The sequence below is a fragment of the Arachis ipaensis genome, chromosome B1 (genome assembly GCF_059453495.1).
Source record: "Arachis ipaensis isolate K30076 ecotype BB chromosome B1, ASM5945349v1, whole genome shotgun sequence".
NCBI lineage: Eukaryota > Viridiplantae > Streptophyta > Magnoliopsida > Fabales > Fabaceae > Arachis > Arachis ipaensis.
The window spans coordinates 74,456,299-74,471,171 of NC_142436.1; the positions used below are offsets into that span (position 1 = coordinate 74,456,299).

A 14,873-nucleotide genomic window follows, 5' to 3' on the forward strand; every position below is an offset into this window, starting at 1 on the left:
CAATCCTAGTCCATAAGTCCTAGCTTTCCACTAATTGGATTGATGAAGGCTAGAGTTAATGGCTATCAACTATCAATCAATTGGACACTAGTGACTCAAGAAATCCTAAGTTACCTTCTCAAGCCAAGAACATAAAATTCTAGTCTAAAATTCTTCCAAGCATTTAATCAAACACTTGGAAGGCACAAAAGAAAAGTATAGTCAATCACAACAAGAATGAATTCTAACTACAATTGAATGTAAAGAATTAACAACAACAATCAAGGAAATCACAATTATCATGAATTACCTCAAATTGCATTATTGAAAGAAAATAAAGAGAACAAGAGTATCTCAATTACAAAACCTAGAAACAAAATAAGAGGAATTACAACAAGAGAATAGGGATAGAGAGAAGAACCAAAGTGTAGCAATCATCAATTGAAGGTAGAAGTAGAAGGAGACTTGAATTAAACCTAGAACTATGAGATCCTAATCTAACCCTAATTCCTAATCCTAATTCTAGAGAGAAGGGAGAGCTTCTCTCTCTAACTCTAACTACAAAGCTAAACTAAACTTAATTGGTAACTAACATATGTTTCCCTCTTCACTCCTTGGGTTAAATAGCATCAGAAATGAGTTGGATTGGGCCCACAAGGCTTTAGAATTCGTTGGCCACGTTTTGCTTTAAGTGAACTAGGTGGCAGCAACGGCGCGTGCGCGTACTTTGCGCGTGCGCGCCACCATACGTGTAGCAACTATGGCAAATCTTATATCGTTTCGAAGCCCCGGATGTTAGCTTTCCAACCCAACTGGAACCGCATCAATTGGACCTCTGTAGCTCAAGTTATGGTCATTTAAGTGCAAAGAGGTCGGCTTGACAGCTTTCCGGTTCTTTCATTTCTTCATGAGTTCTCCACCTTTTCATGCTTCTTTCTTCATTCCCTTGATCCAATCTTTGCCTTCTAAATCTGAAATCACTTAGCAAACATATCAAGGCATCTAATGGAATCAAGGAGAATTAAATTTAGCTATTTTAAGACCTAAAAAAGCATGTTTTCACTCTTAAGCACAATTAAAGGAGAATATACAAAACCATGCTATTTCATTGAATAAATGTGGGTAAAAGGTGATAAAATCCCCTAAATTCAATACAAGATAAACCGTCAAATTGGGGTTTGTCACACGGCCGCATGGCTCACGCGACCGCGCGGATTGGAATAGCACAAGCGACGCGGAGGCGTGGACAACGCGTCCGCGTGGAGAAGCAAAACGCCGAATGATGCGTCCGCATGAATGACCCGATCGCGTGACGTGTGCGATCTGCATAATCTGCAGAATCGCTGGGGACGATTTCGGGCCCTATTCTGCCCCAGTTTTCGGCCCAGAAAAGCAGACTAGAGCCAGAGAACATGCAGAGACCAACAACAACATTCATTCTAGATAGTTTTAGTTTTTCAGATCTAGTTTTCCTCTCCTCTAGGTTTTCTCTTTACACATTCATAGTTCTTAGGATTTTTAATTGCTTTTTGCCTTGGGATATTGAGAAGAGTTGTTACCTCATCAAGACTTCGTCATTCTAGTTCGTTTTCTTTACTTGGCTTTACTCTTCCATGTCCTTTAATTTATTTCAATCTTACTGTTGGATTATTTTAGAATTTATCAATACAAGAGTTATTTTTATTTTTAATTAATTTCTTTGAGTTTAATTTATCATGTCTTCCTTTAATTCCCTTTCCTATGTTATGAATTCCACATTCACAATGAGCGAGTAGTTCCCTAACTTGATGGGGAGTTGATTAAAAGGAACCCTTGAGTTAGAGTGCTCAAGGAAGAAATTGTAATTGGGTTTATTATTGGTTTGTTCTCTAGTCACTAACGCTAGTCCTTCCAAGTAAGCGGATTGGGACTTGTGAATAGAAACAGCATTCCAACTTGTTTGACTTTTCCTTACCTAGTAAGGGATAACTAAACAGAACAACCCCAATTATCAATTAATCTTGAAAGTACTGCAACAAGAATAGAGCTTCCAACTAATCTACTCCCAGTCAAGGCTTTTATTTAAATTACATTAATTCTCTGATTTAATTTCTTGTCATTCAACTCAAATCTTTTTTGAAAACCATCTGATTAATAAAATAGCACACTTTCCTGCAACTCGTTGGGAGATGACCTGGGATTCATACTCCCAGTATTTTAACTTTAATTTTTGTGACATCCTTTTAAATTGATAAGCGGATTTCTGGTTGGTTGAGAACTATACTTGCAACGCATATCTTATAACTATTCTTAACTCGCCAATTTTCGCCACGTCAATTTTTGTTGCAATTTTTGCACTATTGATATTCCATTAGCATATACTGTTTTCTCACTTACATGTTGTAGCTACCATGTGGTTGAGACCCTCATTATATGGCATTAACTAACCCATATTTTATTTGTTTTCCTATCTTTGTTTCTGGGTTACTTTTCTTCCTTTTCCTCTTCTTTCAGGATGGCTCCAAGAAGGGAAACAGTAGACTTCTAAATGGGGGCAAAAGACAAGTCCATCTGCACAGCCTTTGGAGAAAAGCATCAGTTGGAGCAACCCGTCCACTTGCACATCTTAGTATGCACCGAGGACGGTGCAATCTTTAAGTGTGGGGAGGTTGATACTGATCTCCATGGGTTAGTTACTCTCCTGTCTCAACACCAATGTTTAATATTTGACGAGAGGACTTTTGCCAATAAAGAATTTTATAAAAATAATCACGTTGTAAGTATAGTTTCTAGACCAACAAGGAATCCTTTTGTACAAAAACTTTGGTTGTCACAAGTAATAAAACCCAATAAAATTGATAACCGAAGTATTGAAACCTCGGGTCGTATCTCAAGGAATTGCAGGGAAGTGTGTTTATTATTGGTTATGGAAAAATGTATATCTTTGGTTTTTTGGAATAGGAAACAAGTAATTTAAATGGCAAGAAAAATAAATTAATAATTTGAAAACTCTGGGCAAGGTATGAGAACTGGACATCCCATCATAGTTATCCTTATCAGGTGTGATGAAAATTGTTTATTGCTCTCACTTAGTTAACCCTTACTAAATAAAGGAAAGTCAAGTGGACCAATCAACTTGATTCCTCAAGTCCTAGTCAACTCCTATGGAAAGACTAGCTTTAGAGGGATCCAAATCAATCAGCAATTTCCAATTTTCAATCAACTACTGAGTTTGATAAGTCAAGTGTCACCAATTACTTAACCAAAAGCCAAAAGGGGAAAAATCTAAATTATTTATATAAGAAAGCAATCATAAATCTGAAATACCTCAAATTGCATTTAAATATAAATTCAAATCTAACATGGGAAGGTTCATAAGCCAATTTGGCAACATAAGTAATTAACAAGTAAAAGCATTAGAGTAAATAAAAGTAGAAGAGAAACATAAATTAAAGTAACATTGAACCTGGAATGAAGAAATAACCATAAACTAAGAGGAATCCTAATTCTAAAACCTAAGAGAGAGGAGGGAGCCTCTCTCTCTAGAAAACTACATCAAAAACTTAAAATTGTGAATATGAATGTTGTATTATGAATGGATGGATTCCCCTACTTTATAACCTCTAATTTATGTTTTCTGGGCCAAAAATTGGGTCAAAAACAGCCCAGAAATCGCTGGAAACGAATTCTGCCACGCTGATTTTCTGCAAAACGATGCATCCGCGTGATTCACGCGTGTGTGGTGCACGAAATTGTGATCTCAGGCAACGGCGCCAGAAACTCTGTACGCACGTCTTAATAAATCATTTTTCATTCACAACTTCGATACAACTAACCAGCAAGTGCACTGGGTCGTCCAAGTAATAAATCTTACGTGAGTAAGGGTCGATCCCACGAAGATTGTCGGCTTGAAGCAAGCTATGGTCACCTTGTAAATCTCAGTCAGGCGGATATCAAATAGTTATGGAGTTTTCGAATATTAATAATAAACAGAAAATAAGGATAGAAATACTTATGTAATTCATTGGTTAGAATTTCAGATAAGCGTATAGAGATGCATTCGTTCCTCTGAACCTCTGCTTTCCTGCTGTCTTCATCCAATCAATCCTACTCCTTTCCATGGCTGACTTTATGTAAGGACATCACCGTTGTCAATGGCTACTTTTTATCCTCTCTAGAAAATGGTCCGATGCGCTGTCACTGCATGGCTAATCGTCTGGAGGCATCACCCTTGTCAATGGCTGCATCCCATCCTCTTGTGAAAATGGTCCAAATGCTCTGTCACAGCACGGCTAATCATCTGAAGTTCTCGATCACACTGGAATAGGATTCACCCTCCTTTTGCGTCTGTCACTACGCCCAGCACTCGCAAGTTTGAAGTTCGTCACAGTCATTCAATCCCAGAGTCCTACTCGGAATACCACAGACAAGGTTTAGACTTTCCGGACTCTCATGAATGCCGCCATCAATCTAGCTTATACCACGAAGATTCTGATTAAGAGATCCAAGAGATACTCATTAAATCTAAGGTGGAACGGAAGTGGTTGTCAGGCATGTGTTTGTGGGGGAATGATGATGATTGTCACGTTCATCACATTCAGGTTGAAGTGCGAATGAATATCTTAGAAGCGGAATAAGTTGAATTGAATAGAAAAACAGTAGTACTTTGCATTAATCTTTGAGGAACAACAGAGCTCCACACCTTAATCTATGGAGTGTAGAAACTCTACCGTTTGAAAATACATAAGTGAATATAGGGTAAGCATGGCCGAGTGGCCAGCCTCCCATGGAGGTCTAGAGATCTAAAAATGATCTAAGATGATCCGAAGATGTCTAATACTATAGTAAAAAGTCCTATTTATAATAAACTAGCTACTAGGGTTTACAGAAGTAATTGATGCATAAATTCACTTCCGGGGCCCACTTGGTGTGTGCTTGGGCTGAGATTGAATGTTACACGTGCAGAGGCTCTTTCTGGAATTGAACGCCAGGTTGTAACGTATTTCTGGCGTTCAACTCTGGTTTGTGACGTGTTTCTGGCGTTTAACTCCAGACAGCAGCATAGAACTAGCGTTCAACGCCCTTTTACATCATCTAAACTCGGCCAAAGTATGGATTATTATATATTGATGGAAAGCCCTGGATGTCTACTTTCCAACGCAATTGGAAGGGCGCCATTTTGAGTTCTGTAGCTCCAGAAAATCCACTTTGAGTGCAGGGAGGTCAGAATCCAACAACATCACCAGTCCTTCTTCTACCTCTGAATCTGATTTTTGCTCAAGTCCCTCAATTTCAGTCAGAAAATACCTGAAATCAAAGAAAAATACACAAACTCATAGTAAAGTCCAGAAATGTGAATTTAACATAAAAACTAATGAAAATATCCCTAAAAGTAACTAGATTCTACTAAAAACATACTAAAAATAATGCCAAAAAGCGTATAAATTATCCGCTCATCACAACACCAAACTTAAATTGTTGCTTGTCCCCAAGCAACCGAAAATCAAATAGAATAAAAAGAAGAGAATATACTATAAATTCCAAACTATCAATGAAACATAGCTCCAATTAAATGAGCGGGACTTGTAGCTTTTTGCCTCTTGAATAGTTTTGGCATCTCACTTTATCCATTGAAGTTCAGAATGATTGGCATCTATAGGAACTCAGAGTTCAGATAGTGTCATTGATTCTCCTAGTTCAGTATGATGATTCTTGAACACAGCTATTTTATGAGTCTTGGCCGTGGCCCTAAGCACTTTGTTTTCCAGTATTACCACCGGATACATAAATGCCACAGACACATAATTGGGTGAACCTTTTCAGATTGTGACTCAGCTTTGCTAAAGTCCCCAATTAGAGGTGTCCAGGGTTCTTAAGCACACTCTTCTTTTGCTTTGGACCTTGACTTTAACCGCTCAGTCTCAAGTTTTCACTTGACACCTTCATGCCACAAGCACATGGTTAGGGACAGCTTGGTTTAGCCGCTTAGGCCAGGATTTTATTCCTTTAGGCCCTCCTATCCACTGATGCTCAAAGCCTTGGGATCCTTTTTATTTACCCTTGCCTTTTGGTTTTAAGGGTTATTGGCTTTTTGCTCTTGCCTCTTGGTTTTAAGAGCTTTTGGCTTTTTCTGCTTGCTTTTTCTTTTTATTTATTTTTTTTTGCCTATATTTTTTTTTTTTCTGCAAGCTTTGTTCTTTGCTGCTTTTTCTTGCTTCAAGAATCATTTTTATGATTTTTCAGATTATCAAATAACATGTCTCCTTATCATCATTCTTTCAAGAGCCAACATATTTAACATTCTTAAACAACAACTTCAAAAGACATATGCACTGTTCAAGCATTCATTCAGAAAACAAGAAGCATTGTCACCACATCAATATAATTAAACTAAGTTCAAGGATAAATTTGAAACTCATGTACTTCTTGTTCTTTTGAATTAAAACAGTTTTCATTTAAGAGAGGTGATGGATTCATAGGACATTCATAACTTTAAGACAAAGTTACTAAATACTAATGATCATGTAATGAAGACACAAACATGGATAAGCACTTAACATAGAGAAAACGAAAAACAGAGAATGTAAGAACAAGGAATGAATCCACCTTAGTGATGGTGGCGTTTCCTTCTTGAGGAACCAATGATGTCCTTGAGCTCTTCTATGTCTCTTCCTTGTCTTTGTTGCTCCTCCCTCATTACTTTTTGATCTTCTCTTATTTCATGAAGGATGATGGAGTGCTCTTGATGTTCCACCTTTAATTGTCCCATGTTGGAACTTAATTCTCCTAGGGAGGTGTTGAGTTGCTCCCAATAGTTTTGTGGAGGAAAATGCATTTGAGGCATCTCCGGGATCTCATGGTGATGAGCTTCATGCGTCTCTTGAGATCCATGAATGGGCTCTCTTGCTTGCTCCATCCTTTTCTTAGTGATGGGCTTCTCTTCCTCAATGGGAATGTCTTCTTCTATGAAAGCTCCAGCTGAGTAACATAGATGGCAAATAAGATGAGGAAAAGCTAGCCTTGCCCCAGGAAAGGGCTTTTCGGCTATTTTGTAGAATTCAAGGGAGATAACTTCATGAACTTCTACTTCCTCTCCAATCATGATGCTATGAATCATGATGGCCCGATCCACAGTAACTTCAGCTCGGTTGCTAGTAGGGATGATGGAGCGTTGGATGAACTCCAACCATCCTCTAGCCACAGGCTTGAGATCCAGTCTTCTTAATTGAACCGGCTTGCCTTTGGAGTCAATCTTCCATTGAGCTCCTTCCACACATATGTCCATGAAGACTTGGTCTAACCTTTGATTAAAGTTGACCCTTCTAGTGTAGGGGCGTGCATCTCGTTGCATCATAGGCAAGTTGAACGCCAACCTCACATTTTCCGGACTAAAATCTAAGTATTTTCCCCAAACCATTGTAATATAATTCTTTGGGTTTGGGTTCTTACTTTGATCATGGTTCCTAGTGATCCATGCATTGGCATAGAACTCTTGAACCATTAGGATGCCGACTTGTTGGATGGGGTTTGTTAGAACTTCCCAACCTCTTCTTTGGATTTCATGTCGGATCTCCGGATACTCATTCTTCTTGAGCTTGAAAGGGACCTCGGGGATCACCTTCTTCTTGACCACAACATCATAGAGGTGGTCTTGATGAGCTTTGGAGATGAATCTTTCCATCTCCCATGACTCGGAGGTGGAAGCTTTTGTCTTCCCTTTCCCTTTTCTAGAGGATTCTCCGGTCTTGGGTGCCATCAATGATAATGGAAAAACAAAAAGCTTATGCTTTTACCACACTAAACTTAGAATATTGCTCTCCCTCGAGCAAGAGAAGGAAGAATAGATGATGAAGAAGAAGAAAATATGGAGGAGAGGTGGGAGGGGTGTTTTCGGCCAAGAAGGGGAAGAGAGGGTTGTGTTGTGTGAAAATGAAGAAGAATGGAGGGCTTTATATAGGGAAGGGAGGGGGGGTAAGGTTCGGCCATAAGGGTGGGTTTTGGGTGGGAAATTGATTTTGAATTTTGAAGGTAGGTGGGGTTTATGAGGTAGGTTTATGGGGAAGAATGGATGGATGTGAGTGGTGAAGTGGTTATAGGGAAGAGAGATTGAGGTGATTGGTGAAGAGTTTTGGGGAAGAGTGTTTATGGGATTGTGTGAAAGAGGGGTGAGAAGAAGTGAGTGGAGGTAGGTGGGGATCCTGTGGGGTCCACAGATCCTGAGGTGATCTTGTGGGGTCCACAGATCTTGAGGTGTTCAAGGATTTACAACCTTGCACCAAATTAGGCATGCAAAATACCCTTGTACACAACTCTAGGCATTCAGCGCCAGATTGGTGCTTGTTCTGGGCGTTGAACGCCCATTTGTTGCCCATTTCTGGCGTTGAACGCCAGAACCATGCTTGTTCTGGGCGTTCAGCGCCAGCTCTTCTCCAGGGTGCAATTCTGTCATTCAAACGCCCAGATGCTGCCTATTTTGGGCGTTCAGCGCCAGAACCATGCTCTGTTCTGGCGTTGAACGCCAGCCAGATGCTTCTTACTGGCGTTTAAACGCCAGTGAGATTCTCCTCCAGGGTGTGATTTTTCTTCTGCTGTTTTTGATTCCGTTTTCAATTTTTATATTTATTTTGTGACTCCACATGATCATGAACCTAATAAAACATGAAAGAACAATAAAAATTAGATAAATAAAAATTGGATTGCCTCCCAACAAGCGCTTCTTTAATGTTAATAGCTTGACAGTGGGCTCTCATGGAGCCTCACAGATGTTCAGAGCATTGTTGAGACTTTCCAACACCAAACTTAGAGTTTGGATATGGGAGTTCAACACCAAACTTAGAGTTTGGTTGTGGCCTCCCAACACCAAACTTAGAGCTTGACTGTGGGGGCTTTGGTTGACTCTGTTTTGAGAGAAGCTTTTTATGCTTCCTCTCCATGTTTACAGAAGGATGACCTCGAGTTTTAAACACAAGGGAGTCCTCATTCAATTGAAGGACTAGTTCACCTCTGTCAACATCAATCACAGCTCTTGCTGTGGCTAGGAAGGGTCTTCCAAGAATGATGGATTCATCCTCATCCTTCCCAGCATCTAGGACTATGAAATCAGCAGGGATGTAAAGGCCTCCAACCTTTACTAACACGTCCTCTACTTGTCCATAAGCCTGTTTTCTTGAATTGTCTGCCATCTCTAATGAGATTTTAGCAGCTTACACCCCAAAGATTCCCAGTTTCTCTATTACAGAGAGGGGCATGAGGTTTATCCCTGAACCAAGGTCACACAGAGCCGTTTCAAAGATCATGGTGCCTATGGTACAAGGTATTACGAACTTTCCAGGATCCTGTTTCTTCTGAGGCAATGTCAGTTGATCCATATCACTTAGTTCATTGGTGAACAAGTGAGGTTCATCTTCCCAAGTCTCAATACCAAATAATTTGGCATTCAGCTTCATGATTGCACCAAGGTACTTGGTAACTTGCTCTTCAGTAACATCCGCATTCTCTTCAGAAGATGAATACCCGTCAGAGCTCATGAAGGGCATAAGGAGGTTGAATGGAATCTCTATGGTCTCTAGATGAGTCTCAGATACCTTTGGTTCCTCAAAGAGAAACTCCTTAATGATCACTGGACGTCCCAGGAGGTCTTCCTCACTGGGATTTACGTTCTCCCCTTCCTCTCCAGGTTCGGCCGTGTTGACTATGTCAATGGCCTTGCACTCTCCTTTTGGATTTTCTTCTGTATTGCTTCGGAGAGTACTAGGAGGGATTTCAGTGATCCTTTTACTCAGCTGGCCCACTTGTGCCTCCAAATTTCTAATGGAGGACCTTGTTTCATTCATGAAACTTACAGTGGTCTTAGATAGATCAGAGACTAAGTTTGCTAAATTAGAGGTATTTTGTTCAGAGTTCTCTGTCTGTTGCTGAGTGGATGATGGAGAAGGTTTACTATTGTTAAACCTATTTCTTCCACCATTATTAAAGCCTTGTTGAGGCTTTTGTTGATCCTTCCATGAGAGATTTGGGTGATTTCTCCATGAGGGGTTATAGGTGTTTCCATAAGGTTCACCCATATAATTCACCTCTGCTATTGCAGGGTTTTCAGGATCATAAGCTTCTTCTTCAGAAGATGCCTCTTGAGTACTGTTGGATGCAGCTTGCATTCCATTCAGACTCTGAGAAATCATATTGACTTGCTGAGTCAATATTTTATTCTGAGCCAATATGGCATTCAGAGTATCAATTTCAAGAACTCCCTTCTTCATAGGCGTCCCATTACTCACAGGATTCCTCTCAAAAGTGTACATGAACTGGTTATTAGCAACCATGTCAATGAGTTCTTGAGCTTCTGTAGGCGTTTTCTTTAAGTGAATGGATCCACCTGCAGAGGTATCCAATGACATTTTAGCTAATTCAGACAGACCATCATAGAATATGTCCAGGATGGTCCATTCTGAAAGCATATCAGAAGGACACTTTTTGGTCAGTCCTTTGTATCTCTCCCAAGCTTCATAGAGGGATTCACCTTCTTTCTATCTGAAGGTCTGAACATCCACTCTAAGCTTACTCAGCTTTTGAGGAGGAAAGAACTTGGCTAAGAAAGCCTTGACCAGCTTATCCCAAGAGTTCAGGCTATCTTTGGGTTGAGAGTCCAACCATACTCTAGCTCTGTCTCTTACAGCAAAAGGGAAAAGCATGAGCCTGTAGACTTCAGGATCTACTCCATTAGTCTTAACAGTATCACATATCTGCAAGAATTCAGTTAAGAACTGAAAAGGATCTTCAGATGGAAGTCCATAAAACTTGCAGTTCTGCTGCATCAGAGAAACTAATTGAGGTTTAAGCTCAAAATTGTTTGCTCCAATGGCAGGAATGGAGATGCTTCTTCCATGTAAATTGGAATTAGGTGCAGTAAAGTCACCAAGCATCCTCCTTGCATTATTATTATTTTTGGCTGCCATCTCCTGTTCTTGTTCGAAAATTTCTGAAAGGTGCTTGCTGGATTGTTGTAATTTAGCTTCTCTTAGTTTCCTCTTCAGAGTCCTTTCAGGTTCTGGATCTGCTTCAACAAGAATGTTCTTGTCCTTGCTCCTGCTCATATGAAAAAGAGGGACAGAAAAATAATAATAGGGATCCTTTTTACCACAGGTATAGAGGTTCCCCTGTGTGAGTAAAAGAAGAAAAGAATGTAATGTAAAGAAAGAAACACAAGGGTAAGGAGAGCAGAGATGTAGGATGAAGAGAGGTGTTAGTAGATGAATAAATAAATAGAAGGAGTTGATAGAGAAGGAGAATTTTCGAAAATTATTTTTGAAAAAGAGTTAGTGATTTTCGAAAATAGTTTTTGAAAAAGGTTAGTAATTTTTCGAAAATTAAATTCAAAAATTAAAATAATTAGTTAATTAAAAAGAAATTTTGAAAAAGAGGAAAGATATTTTCGAAAATTAGAGAGAGAGAGTTTGTTAGGTAGTTTTGAAAAAGATAAGAAACAAACAAAAAGTTAGTTAGTTAGTTGAAACAAATTTGAAAATCAATTTTGAAAAGATAAGAAGATAAGAAGTTAGAAAGGATATTTTAAAATCAAATTTTGAAAAAGATAAGATAAAGAGATATTTTTGAAAAGATATGATTGAAATTAGTTTTGAAAAAGATTTTATTTTTAAAATCACAATTAATGACTTGATTCACAAGAAATCACAAGATATGATTCTAGAACTTAAAGTTTGAATCTTTCTTAACAAGTAAGTAACAAACTTGAAATTTTTTGAATCAAAATATTAATTGATGATGTTATTTTCAAAAATTATGTAATAAAGATAAGAAAAAGATTTTTGAAAAATATTTTTAAAATTTTCGAAAATAACTAAGAAAAATGAAAAAGATTTGATTTTTGAAAAAGATTTTGAAAAAGATAAGATTTTTAAATTGAAAATTTGATTTGACTCATAAGAAACAATTGAATTTTAAAAATTTTTGAAAAAGTCAACTCAAATTTTCGAAATTTATGAGGGAAAAAAGGAAAGATATTTTTTTTTATTTTTGAATTTTTAATGATGAGAGAGAAAAACAAAAAATGATGCAATGCATGAAAATTTTGGATTAAAACAATGAATGCATGCAAGAATGCTATGAATGTCAAGATGAACACCAAGAACACTTTGAAGATCATGATGAACATCAAGAACATATTTTTGAAAAATTTTTAAGGCAAAGAAAACATGCATGACACCAAACTTGGAAATCTTTAATGCTTAGGCACTAAGAATTCAATAATGCATATGAAAAACACCATACAACACAAAACAAGAAAACATCAAGATCAAACAAGAAGACTTACCAAGAACAACTTGAAGATTATGAAGAACGCTATAAATGCATGAATTTTTCGAAAATTTTATGCAAACTTTAAAACATGCAATTGACACCAAACTTAAAAATTGACTCAAGACTCAAACAAGAAACACAAAATATTTTTGATTTTTATGATTTTATGATTTTTTTTGGAGTTTTCGAAAATTATTTGAAAAAGAAAAATAAGGATTCCAAAACTTTTAATATGAATTCCAGGAATCTTGCAATCTTAGTCTAAAGCTCCAATCTGAGGGTTAGACATGGCTTAATAGCCAGCCAAGCTTTAGAAGATATTGATACTTTCCATGTATAGAGCAACTAAGTGTGTGAGAATCATCAAGCTCTTGTGATGATAAGTTGAAACCCCAATCCAAAAGATTAGACATGGCTTACAGCCAGCCAGGATTCAACAAATCATCATGAAACACTAGAATTCATTCTTAAAAATTCCGAAGAAAAATATATTTTTGAAAACATTTATTTTAAAAATTTTTTTTTTCGAAAACAGATGAGAAATTTTTGAAAGGTTTTTTGAAAAATTTTTGAAAATAAAGCAAAAAGAAAATTACCTAATCTGAGCAACAAGATGAACTGTCAGTTGTTCAAACTCGAACAATCCCCGGCAACGGCGCCAAAAACTTGGTGCACAAAATTGTGATCTCAGGCAACGGCGCCAGAAACTCTGTACGCATGTCTTAATAAATCGTTTTTCATTCACAACTTCGATACAACTAACCAGCAAGTGCACTGGGTCGTCCAAGTAATAAACCTTACGTGAGTAAGGGTCGATCCCACGGAGATTGTCGGCTTGAAGCAAGCTATGGTCATCTTGTAAATCTCAGTCAGGCGGATATCAAATAGTTATGGAGTTTTCGAATATTAATAATAAACAGAAAATAAGGATAGAAATACTTATGTAATTCATTGGTTAGAATTTCAGATAAGCGTATAGAGATGCATTCGTTCCTCTGAACCTCTGCTTTCCTGTTGTCTTCATCCAATCAATCCTACTCCTTTCCATGGCTGGCTTTATGTAAGGACATCACCGTTGTCAATGGCTACTTTTTATCCTCTCTGGAAAATGGTCCGATGCGCTGTCACTGCATGGCTAATCGTCTGGAGGCATCACCCTTGTCAATGGCTGCATCCCATCCTCTTATGAAAATGGTCCAAATGCTCTGTCACAGCATGGCTAATCATCTGAGGTTCTCGATCACACTGGAATAGGATTCACCCTCCTTTTGCGTCTGTCACTACGCCCAGCACTCGCGAGTTTGAAGTTCGTAATAGTCATTCAATCCCAAAGTCCTACTCGGAATACCACAGACAAGGTTTAGACTTTCTGGACTCTCATGAATGCCGCCATCAATCTAGCTTATACCACGAAGATTCTGATTAAGAGATCCAAGAGATACTCATTCAATCTAAGGTGGAACGGAAGTGGTTGTCAGGCACGCATTCGTGGGGGAATGATGATGATTGTCACGTTCATTACATTCAGGTTGAAGTGCGAATGAATATCTTAGAAGAGGAATAAGTTGAATTGAATAGAAAAACAGTAGTACTTTGCATTAATCTTTGAGGAACAGCAGAGCTCCACACCTTAATCTATGGAATGTAGAAACTCTACCGTTTGAAAATACATAAGTGAATATAGGGTAAGCATGGCTGAGTGGCCAGCCTCCCATGGAGGTCTAGAGATCTAAAAATGATCCAAGATGATCCGAAGATGTCTAATACTATAGTAAAAAGTCCTATTTATAATAAACTAGCTACTAGGGTTTACAGAAGTAAGTAATTGATGCATAAATCCACTTCCAGGGCCCACTTGGTGTGTGCTTGGGCTGAGCTTGAATGTTACATGTGCAGAGGATCTTTCTGGAGTTGAACGCCAGGTTGTAACGTATTTCTGGCGTTCAACTCTGGTTTGTGATGTGTTTCTGGCGTTTAACTCCAGATAGCAGCGTAGAACTGGCGTTCAACGCCCTTTTACGTCGTCTAAACTCGGCCAAAGTATAGACTATTATATATTGCTGGAAAGCCCTTGATGTCTAATTTATAACACAATTGGAAGTGCGCCATTTTGAGTTTTGTAGCTCCAAAAAATCCACTTTGAGTGCAGGGAGGTCAGAATCCAACAGCATCAGCAGTCCTTCTTCTACCTCTGAATCTGATTTTTGCTCAAGTCCCTCAATTTCAGCCAGAAAATACCTGAAATCACAGAAAAACACACAAACTGATAGTAAAGTCCAAAAATGTGAATTTAACATAAAAACTAATGAAAACATCCCTAAAAGTAACTAGATTCTACTAAAAACATACTAAAAACAATGCCAAAAAGCGTATAAATTATCCACTCATCAGTGTGAATCGTTTTTCTATACAGAAAATATAGCCAATTATATATCATTTCGAAGTCCCGAATGTTAACTTTCCAACACAACTGAAACTGCCTCATTTGAACCTCTGTAGCTCAAGTTATGACCGTTTGAGTGCGAAGAGGTCAGGGCTGACAGCTTTGCAGTTTTCTTCAACTTCTTGTATTCCTTCCATTTTTGCATGCTTCCTTTCCC

At 38.2% G+C, this 14,873-nt stretch overlaps 1 non-coding gene across 1 annotated transcript; it reads left to right on the forward strand.

Annotated features, from left to right (window-relative positions):
* The first annotated feature begins 10,406 nt into the window (after window positions 1-10,406).
* LOC148577047 (small nucleolar RNA R71) lies at window positions 10,407-10,514 on the forward strand. The gene has a single exon (XR_015904582.1). It is a non-coding gene; the product is annotated as a small nucleolar RNA R71 (small nucleolar RNA).
* Window positions 10,515-14,873: the final 4,359 nt, after the last annotated feature.